We start from the raw sequence: 8,691 nt of genomic DNA on the forward strand, positions 1-8,691 counted from the left end.
AGAGATCAGGTAAGCAATGACCCGTGTGTGGCTGCAATGTAGCTACAATAAGAGAGTGGCTTTCATTGCATTTTCAAAGCTAGTCTGTTTGAGCGATTGTTGAAGCCTGCTTTTGACTTCTTTTTGTGAAGTGTTTTGGATTGCTCTGGACATTATATGATTTAATTGTATCGATGGAACTCACAGAAATAAAATGGTACCTGATAACCAGTAAAGCAAATACTGTTAGATGCTCGTTTGACAGCTCTATGGATTCATCAAGTTGAATGTCAGAAAATATAAGTCAAAGTAGCTTAAAACAGAGAATATAAAGATATATAGAAAAGGTAAGGCCAGTCCAGGGGTGTTTGCATTCGTAGCTACATTTGTTTCCTATTTGGCCATATTGATGTTTCTAGCTATTGGTAAACAGGCCCTGTTATAAATTCAGACCCTCAATTTTGATTGTATATTTTCAATCACAAGATTGCTCAACAAACTTCAGAGGGAAAAATGATTTACAAATACAAGATGAAGTATGGCCTTGTCTCTGGGTGACATTTTCAAATGAATAAACTTGACATTGCATTCAGTTTTATTGCAAACATACACTCACTATTTGAGAAAAGGAGACTGGAAAACTACTGATATTGCTCTGTGGCCATATTGTAGTGAAGGACACCTTGTTAGATGATTTTATATTCTGTTAGGGGGCTTCATTCATAACACATTAATAAGCATAACATATAAATCCATAGCTAATTAATACATATTTAAAGACTACTAATGCACACAGATTGCAGTATAGTCTTGGTATGCTCTAGCAATATGGTTTTCAGTTAATCTTATAACTATATTGTCTTGTTTTGCACACTTTGTACAAAATAATAAAATGCAGTACTTCAGGATATTTCTTAATAACGTAGCTCTTTATTAGCTAGCTATAACTGGCATGTTCACTTATTGCCAACCAGGATCAAACTACCCATGACCTAACCATTTGGGTGGTCTTAACCAATCATAGCACAGTATGATATGGCAGTAAAATGCATCCGATTACAATTCAGTATGTTTACTCATATGAATATTACATATATGATCAAATGAAACTGCTATTTTGAAAGCCACAATCGACCTGCTGCAGGCTACTGGTCCCACATTCTTTCCAGATGCCAGTCAGTGTTTACCCGCGTCATAGAGCAGAAAGATAGAGGCATTCAAGAGGGTAATGCTGCTCGAGAGCACTGTATGCCTATAGTGCTTACTATACATCCTTATAAGGTAACCTAAGGCTATTCACCAATTGCTAAATACAACCGTGTGTGTTTAATCCGATGATGAGATAAATTATGGAAGAATCTCAAATCATAGACTCACAGTCACAGTTTGCATGACAATGTTTGTAACATCCATGAAGGTAAGACATTTTTGGAACCCCTCGTTTTTTTAGGAGAGCAGAGGAAAAGTGGAATTTGCGTCTTTTGCGCATAATATCCCTCCTCATTTTACATTACCATGTCTGTCCGGTCTAACATCTGTCTGTGGCAGACTGGCACATCTACCTGTAGGAACGTCCTCAGGGGTGTCTTCATTAAAAAAAAAACTTTTACTGCGTGCCCAATAAATACTCCACAGAGCCTAATATCTCGGGCAAAATGTTGTAGGTTTAAAGAGCAACAACGAAAGATATGGTCAATGTTGCAGTCGTCTGGGGAGATGTAAACATAATTGGAAGCACAGGCTCGATTACTACACAATTTATTCCCGAGCCTGGCAGAAACCATCTCTGTGAAAGGGAAAGGTGAGAACGCATAGAAGTGGAGGGAATATTTTTTTGTGAATGCATCGATCCGATTGTAAAACTGTGATGTGTGTTTTCAATAGGCTAACTGGACTAATGAAAACACATGTTAAATAACATAACATTAGGCTGTGACAATATGATGACGGTATTTTTTAAAAGGGATATTTATATATGTAATGTTAACACAATATGGATTCCATATCATACAGTCATGTTGCAAATTCCTGACATGCATAGCATTTACTGGCCATTACGCATGAGGCTATTCTACTTTTAAATACAACTTGTATTTTTCATCCAAGAAAAAATATATCATTGATACACAAATTCTATGTATCGTGAACATATTCTGGTGAGCAGAGAATTGAACAACTGCAACTTTAAGATACAGCACACCTCCCCTCCGCCAGCTGAAACAATGGTCTTTACCGACTCTTCTTCTCGCATCAGGAATTTGTAACATGCCATATTTTTACCAATGGGTATATCTGGAGAACCAAATGTCACCACGGAACAGGGCAATTTCAAGTTTTTGAAAATGCCAGCGGTTTATGCCTCCGCACATTTCATCGGAGCTTTCTTGTCGCTGCGTTTTGCCATTGGAGCTTCATCCTAGGACTGGATTGGCCGCTAATGGTCCCAGCTGTGCGATTTCGTTAGCTCGCGGAGACCGCAGTTGTCATTGATCCATTGAAGGAGCCTACATACAGTAACGTCAGCCTAAAGGAAAAAAACGTAAGTATGGAAACTGTTGTGGGCGAATAGAATGTCATTGATTGTTTTACCAATTGTCTGTCGAGATAATGATTGCTGTTTTGCACAGAGAGCGCGCCCAAGGTGATTTAGAAATAGGCAACCTCTCACCCTCAACTTCGTTAATGATGTGAAAGATGTTGGAGTAGCCTACTAAATATAAACGGACGTGCCCATAGCCTACATTTTGCGTTAGTATGTAACCAATGCCTATAGTATAGTGGAGAGCTACAGAAAATCCGGACACTGTCAGAGTGTAGCGAAAGAGATAGTTAAAGGGGGCGGGATGGAGATGCATGCATGATGTAATGCACTTAAAAATGGCCAAGGATTCTCCACAATTATCATTAAAGAGCATGCAAAACAATGTTACTGTGCAAAGATGAGATTAGCTCACTATTCCGCGCATGTCATGTGTTTCTGAGGAATAGAGCACTGGGCTGTCATGAGTAGAATATGTGCCCCTCCTCTATATTAGCAGTGAATACTATTCACATCTGAGGAATGAGTGAAGATTGAGCATTCAGGCTCCTTCTGCTACACACACACACACAGACACACACACACACACACACACACACACTAATAGATGGATGAAAACCTAATTAAATCACATATATGCCCTTGACTCAGTAATTATAACACATTAACATCTCATTCAATTATGACAATTCTATCTTCATGCTCTTTGTCACTGCGATGTCAATGTAGAAAATGACAGGTGAAACCACATGTACAAGCCATACCACATTACATACATTACATACATATGCTCTGCTCATGTTGTCTGATGCTCCTTTGGGTGCCCGTCCTGCTGGATCCATGTGCACGTCTAATGTAGACCAGTGATTATAGTAAGATAATCATGTCACCTTAATGAGTATACAACTGAGTTGATTTCTCTCTGATGGACCTCTGTCATGCCAATACACTGTGCTTAATATGTCTGGTGAGAGAACAGCGCTTATTGCTACATGGGATCATGCAGAGGGCAACCGGTAGTAACAGGCAGAGAGAATGAGCGGCCTTTATGTCTATAAAATTATAATTTCATTTAATTTATGGCCCAATTTGCATAATTGCCAGACGCCAAAGTAAAGGTAGCATAAAATGCCCAGCTTTGCCATTGAAACGATGTCAGACTGACCCAGGCGACCGGCTGCAAATCAGAACTGGCCTTCATTGTCTTTTTGGCCCAGTTCTATCCGTGTTCTTATTCATCTCCATCGATTGATTGTTTGCATGACCTTGCTGTAGGGGGTTGGGGTATAGGTGAGGCCGTGCTCAGGCAACACTGGTTTACATACACACACATACACATACATACACATGTAAACCCTCCTCTGCCCATTCTCTCCTGCTCCTTAATGACAGCCTGCTGGGTGAAACTCTACACTCAACCCCCCTTCTCATCCCCATCCCAGTCGGCAGCCCATTCACTAGTTGTGAGAGTCAGTGGGGTGGGGGGGAGACGTGAGGCTTTACTCAATGAATCAGCCACTCACAGGTCCTTTGCCCTACATTTGTGTCTACGTTGGGTTATATTACACCCACAGTGTAGTGAGCTCAGTGGCTTGGTCAGATGAAATTGATTTCATGTCAGGAAACCAGGCACTCCTTGCCTTGTGCATTTCTGACTCATGAAACATACGGAGAGGTCCTAGACTTGCAGTGGATTGAGTATTGTTTAAATGTGAGGGATCTTCCATCATCAACCATGCTAATATTCTGTGAACCTGCTTCTCAAGAGACTAGGGTTCTGTTGCAGTGATTACATTGGAAGGGGTTGAAGAGCTGTCCTTTTGGCAGCCAACAGCATTGTTGTCTGAAGTGTATTTGCGGGTATAGGCTGTCATATGAATGGGAATTCTCTGTCTTCTCCCTCATTCACAAAACTGCTGTGTCATCTGTTTCCACCTGTCCAAGTGCTACAGGTGCCAAAGTGAGAATGAGTGAGTGTGACTTAATAGTTTTCCGATACACTTAAGATCACCAAAGCATTCCACTGCTGCACATTAGGCCTAGGCACATGCCAAGAAATCAAGCATGGACATTATTTAAAAGTAGATTTGCCTTTAGTCAGGACCAATGTACCCTCTCAGCTGCGCACACTTCCTCCAGGACTGCTGCGCAGAAGAAATGTCTGACCGTGGAGAGACACTAGAGATTGAACTTCACTGAGTTTGCCCCATATACATCAACGTTTTTTCTGTGGTCGAATCAACATTATAAACTGGGTGGTTTGAGCCGTGAATGCTGACTGGCTGACAGCACTGGTATATCATACCGTATAGCACGGGTATGACAAAACATTTAGTTTTACTGCTCTAATTACATTAGTAACCAGTTTTCTAATAGTAATAAGGCACCTCGGGTGTTTGTGATATATTGGCAATATACCACAGTTTAGGACTGTGTCCAGGCACTCTGTGTTGCGTCGTACATAACAACAGCCCTTAGCTGTGGTATATTGGCCATATACCACATCTCCTCGGGCCTTATTACTTCATTTACTGCATCTCAGTGCTAGAGGCATCACTACAGATCCTGGTTCGATTCCAGGCTGTATCACAACTGGCTGTGATTGGGAGTCCCATAGGGCAGCGCACAATTGGCCCCATTTGGCCGGGTAAGCTGTCGTTGGCAATAAGAATGTGTTCTTAACTGACTTGCCTAGTCAAATAAAGATTAAATCAAAACGAAATAATGGGGCAGTGTTGTATTTTGACACAGGCTTGAATATGTAAATAAGCCAATAGGCAGAGGGGAAACCTACATTATCTAATTATCTGTATGGTAATAATAATACATTTTATTTTGTAAAGTGGTTTCTTGCATCATACAACACAATGCAATTTACAGGCCCATGGTGTTACAGACTAAGTAAAGCAAATAATAATTAATTTCAAGACCTTCTTAATGTAAAAACATTTTTTTTAAAGTCCCATGCAATGTAGGCCTGCATTGAACACCACATATAGGCTTCTGTAGGCTATATCATAGAAATCGAAAGCTATTTCCATGTGAAAATGTAACTGGATTTGCTCCATTAGTTTTGTTGGTAGACCTACATTATGCTCAAATAGCCACAATAGCCTTTTGGCTAATGTCTAAAACTGTATGGATACAGCATCAGTGTTCACTGTAAACGCGCACTGAAAGTTGCACAAAATTCTCATAACGTTGGAGTTTCAGAATACCTCAAATTTGCTCAGTGGCCTAAACAATTGGAGAGAACATTTGTACACAATGCCACATAAAATACATAAAATATACTATACAGAGGAAAGGTACAAGCTCATCAAATACACAACAGCCTTTCCGATGCATTTCAGTCACTTCAAACCAGACTTCCTTCAGATTGAAATACTGTCAAAAGTACAGCCAGACTGATTTGTAATAGACTGTCATAGCCTCAGTTAAAAAAGTAAACATTGGATTACAGTACATAACTTCTTCTACAAATGCTTTGATATCAAAATGCGGTCACATCAAAATGGGAACCCCTGGTCGAGTACATGTTGTGCTGATGTAAGTCTTAGCGTTGTTCCTCACACAACAGCTCTCCACCTCCTTGTCATTCACATGGTGAAGAATGGAAACAATTGATCTTGACTCAGCTAATATTTCACACCGTAGAAATGTGTTTCAGTATACTAGGTGTCTAGTTGAATGTGACTCATCAACATGTGTTTTTCTTTAGCATGCCCTCTATAACGTATGTACAGAGGACTGTTTGGTACACAGGAAATTACTGACACAGTCAAATTATTGACATATTTAAAAACAAAAACTTGATATGTCATAACCTGTTAATAAGACCTACCTGTATGTCATTTCTGATGAGTGTCAGAACCAAATCGTTCAAATTCGAGCATTGTAATATTACTGATAACAAGGCCACAGTGTGTCTCTGATGGGATTTAACCCTGATGTATAGGCTTCATTTGATTTCTTTCATCCCTCTCTACACATCTTCCCATGTTCCTGGGTGTTGAGAACAGTGCTGAATAGCCACGCTTGGCTGTATCACTCTGAACCAGGCCCTTGTGTTGCTGTTGTGGAGCTCCTTATCTAACATCTACACATTGAATTGTCCCCCATGAATTAGATTAAAGTCAGGCCATTCAGGAAGTTAGAGGGAACTTGCTGATTTGTGGAGTGGTTAGTGCAGGACCATTGGGCCAAGCATTTGTAAGTGCCTCGGTCCCAGTTCCAATGTGGATGTTTAGCCACCTGCTGCACTGTAATATTTCTCATGACTTTTCATTTGTGAAGATTTTCTATGTGCTTTCTGACCTCCATAGTCAGTAAATATTCAATGAAATATCTAAGATAATTCCTCGAAGATGCATGATGGCAATTCATATACAGTACAGTGATACTCCCAATGGCGGTTCCAATGTTACACCTTCATAAAGAGAATGTAGAATCCTACAGTTGTCACCACAAGGGTACAGGAAGGCTTTGACTGTATTGGGTGTGAGGTGCCCATAGAGATAGATAGAGGACTCCTTTATATCTGGAGGCATTATAGCATCTGTGACAGCATGGGCAGCGCCAAAGAGGCTACAACCCATAGGAATCCACACCCAGTTGGCTACTTTGACCTCTTTAAAATGGTGGAAGCCCTCAATGGCGCTGCCCACGCTTAAACTGGCTTTTGTTCACTTGAGGCCTCTGTCATTCTCCGTGGATGCACCACAGAAGGTGTCAGTCTGCCCCCTATGCACCACTCCAGAGGGATGCAGTGGGGTTAGATGGAATCGGTAGTGGTGGGGGTTGGAAGACAGGAGGGGGGGGGGGGCTCTGCACTGATTGGGAAGGTAACCCAGCCCTCCAATCCCTCTGAATAATTAATTAATTGGCATATGGCACAGGGAGCAACACCCATTGATCCTGCCAGTGCACGTTCCTCCCACCTCCCCGCCGCCTCTGTGGTGCAGAATGTGTTCTATTGAGCGTCTCATCCCCTCTCTCTGATTTGATATCATTCCATTTCATCCTTGTCCTTGCGTTTTAGTGGTTTTATGGGGTAGTTAGAAATGCGCGCTGAAATGGTCGCGCTGGTCTTATTTTTTTTCATATACTTTCTATTGACTTAACCTGCCTCATTTTCTGTACTGCGTTTATAGACTCCACGTCCATTTGTTCTGGTTTGTGGCGTTATTGCGTGTGGTTATTCTGACATAAAGGTCAAAATAAAGGATTGAATTGGCTATAGAGTTGTTTTTATTGACGACATGTTGATAATAGCCTCATAACTGGCCCATGATAGTGTAATATACAGATATGGTCAGACTAGGTTGTAGGCCTCTGATTGTATCACTATGCTACACACAGCAGTACACACATTTCTGTCTGTTTCATGTGACTATACCCCTTAGACGGTGACATGAAAGCTGTTAGCTCTGTCCTGGGTGTATCTTAAACCACTGCATCACGTTCACACTACGGTGCATGGCAATAAGAAGCAGTCCACTACAAACACTGTCAGAGACACTAAACAATGTTCACTGTGTGTTCTATGTTAGTTTAAGAAGCCATGGGGTTCATAAGCCAACACACACTAACTCAAACCTCTCTCCCTGCCCGCCTGCCTCCCTGCCCCCTGCACACCAGCCCCCCCCCCTCCCGCCTGTCACTGTACTTGGTAGGCGTGCCGCTGCGTAGCGACAACATACAGTAGCATCCTGGCGTTTTGGGGGAAAATCGTTTGTCCAAGTAGCCAACCGAAATCTACTTTAACATAGTTGTAGAAATGGGAAAATCCATTGGTGGAATTTTTGTGTTTTCTTTGAGGATGAGATGTGGACCGATCGCCTGTTTCTGTGTTGCTGAGACAATAAGTTGAATGAGCTGTAATCAAGTCTAATTGGTGTCATTAAATTATGAGTTATTATTGTGTGATAACAGTGTGCGACACTCAATTGTTTCTTCTCTTCCCGTTTAAAGACATGAACCCTATGAGCATCTGGAGTTAGGTCCTCCGCTGTACACAACCTGTGTTTGGAACAGTAGGGTTTTACTATACAGCTGGACCGGATGATCATCACGGACTCCAGCTCTCTAGTCTAGTCTGGTCTCTCAGGTTTAAATGGTAACGGATGGTGTCTGAACGGGAGGCAGTGGGAGGCTGGCTGTGTGCCGGGGCC

General features: G+C 41.6%; 1 protein-coding gene across 1 annotated transcript in view; it reads left to right on the plus strand.

Moving 5' to 3' along the window:
- Positions 1–2,213: 2,213 nt before the first annotated feature.
- Positions 2,214–8,691, plus strand: part of LOC135515806 (liprin-alpha-2-like) — a 244,032-nt gene continuing 237,554 nt past the window's right edge. Inside the window, exon 1 of the mRNA XM_064939544.1 lies at positions 2,214–2,518. The gene's annotated coding sequence lies outside the window, so the exon portion shown is untranslated. The remainder of the gene's footprint in view (positions 2,519–8,691) is intronic.

Source organism: Oncorhynchus masou, chromosome 27 (assembly GCF_036934945.1).
Source record: "Oncorhynchus masou masou isolate Uvic2021 chromosome 27, UVic_Omas_1.1, whole genome shotgun sequence".
Classification (NCBI taxonomy): Eukaryota; Metazoa; Chordata; class Actinopteri; order Salmoniformes; family Salmonidae; genus Oncorhynchus; species Oncorhynchus masou.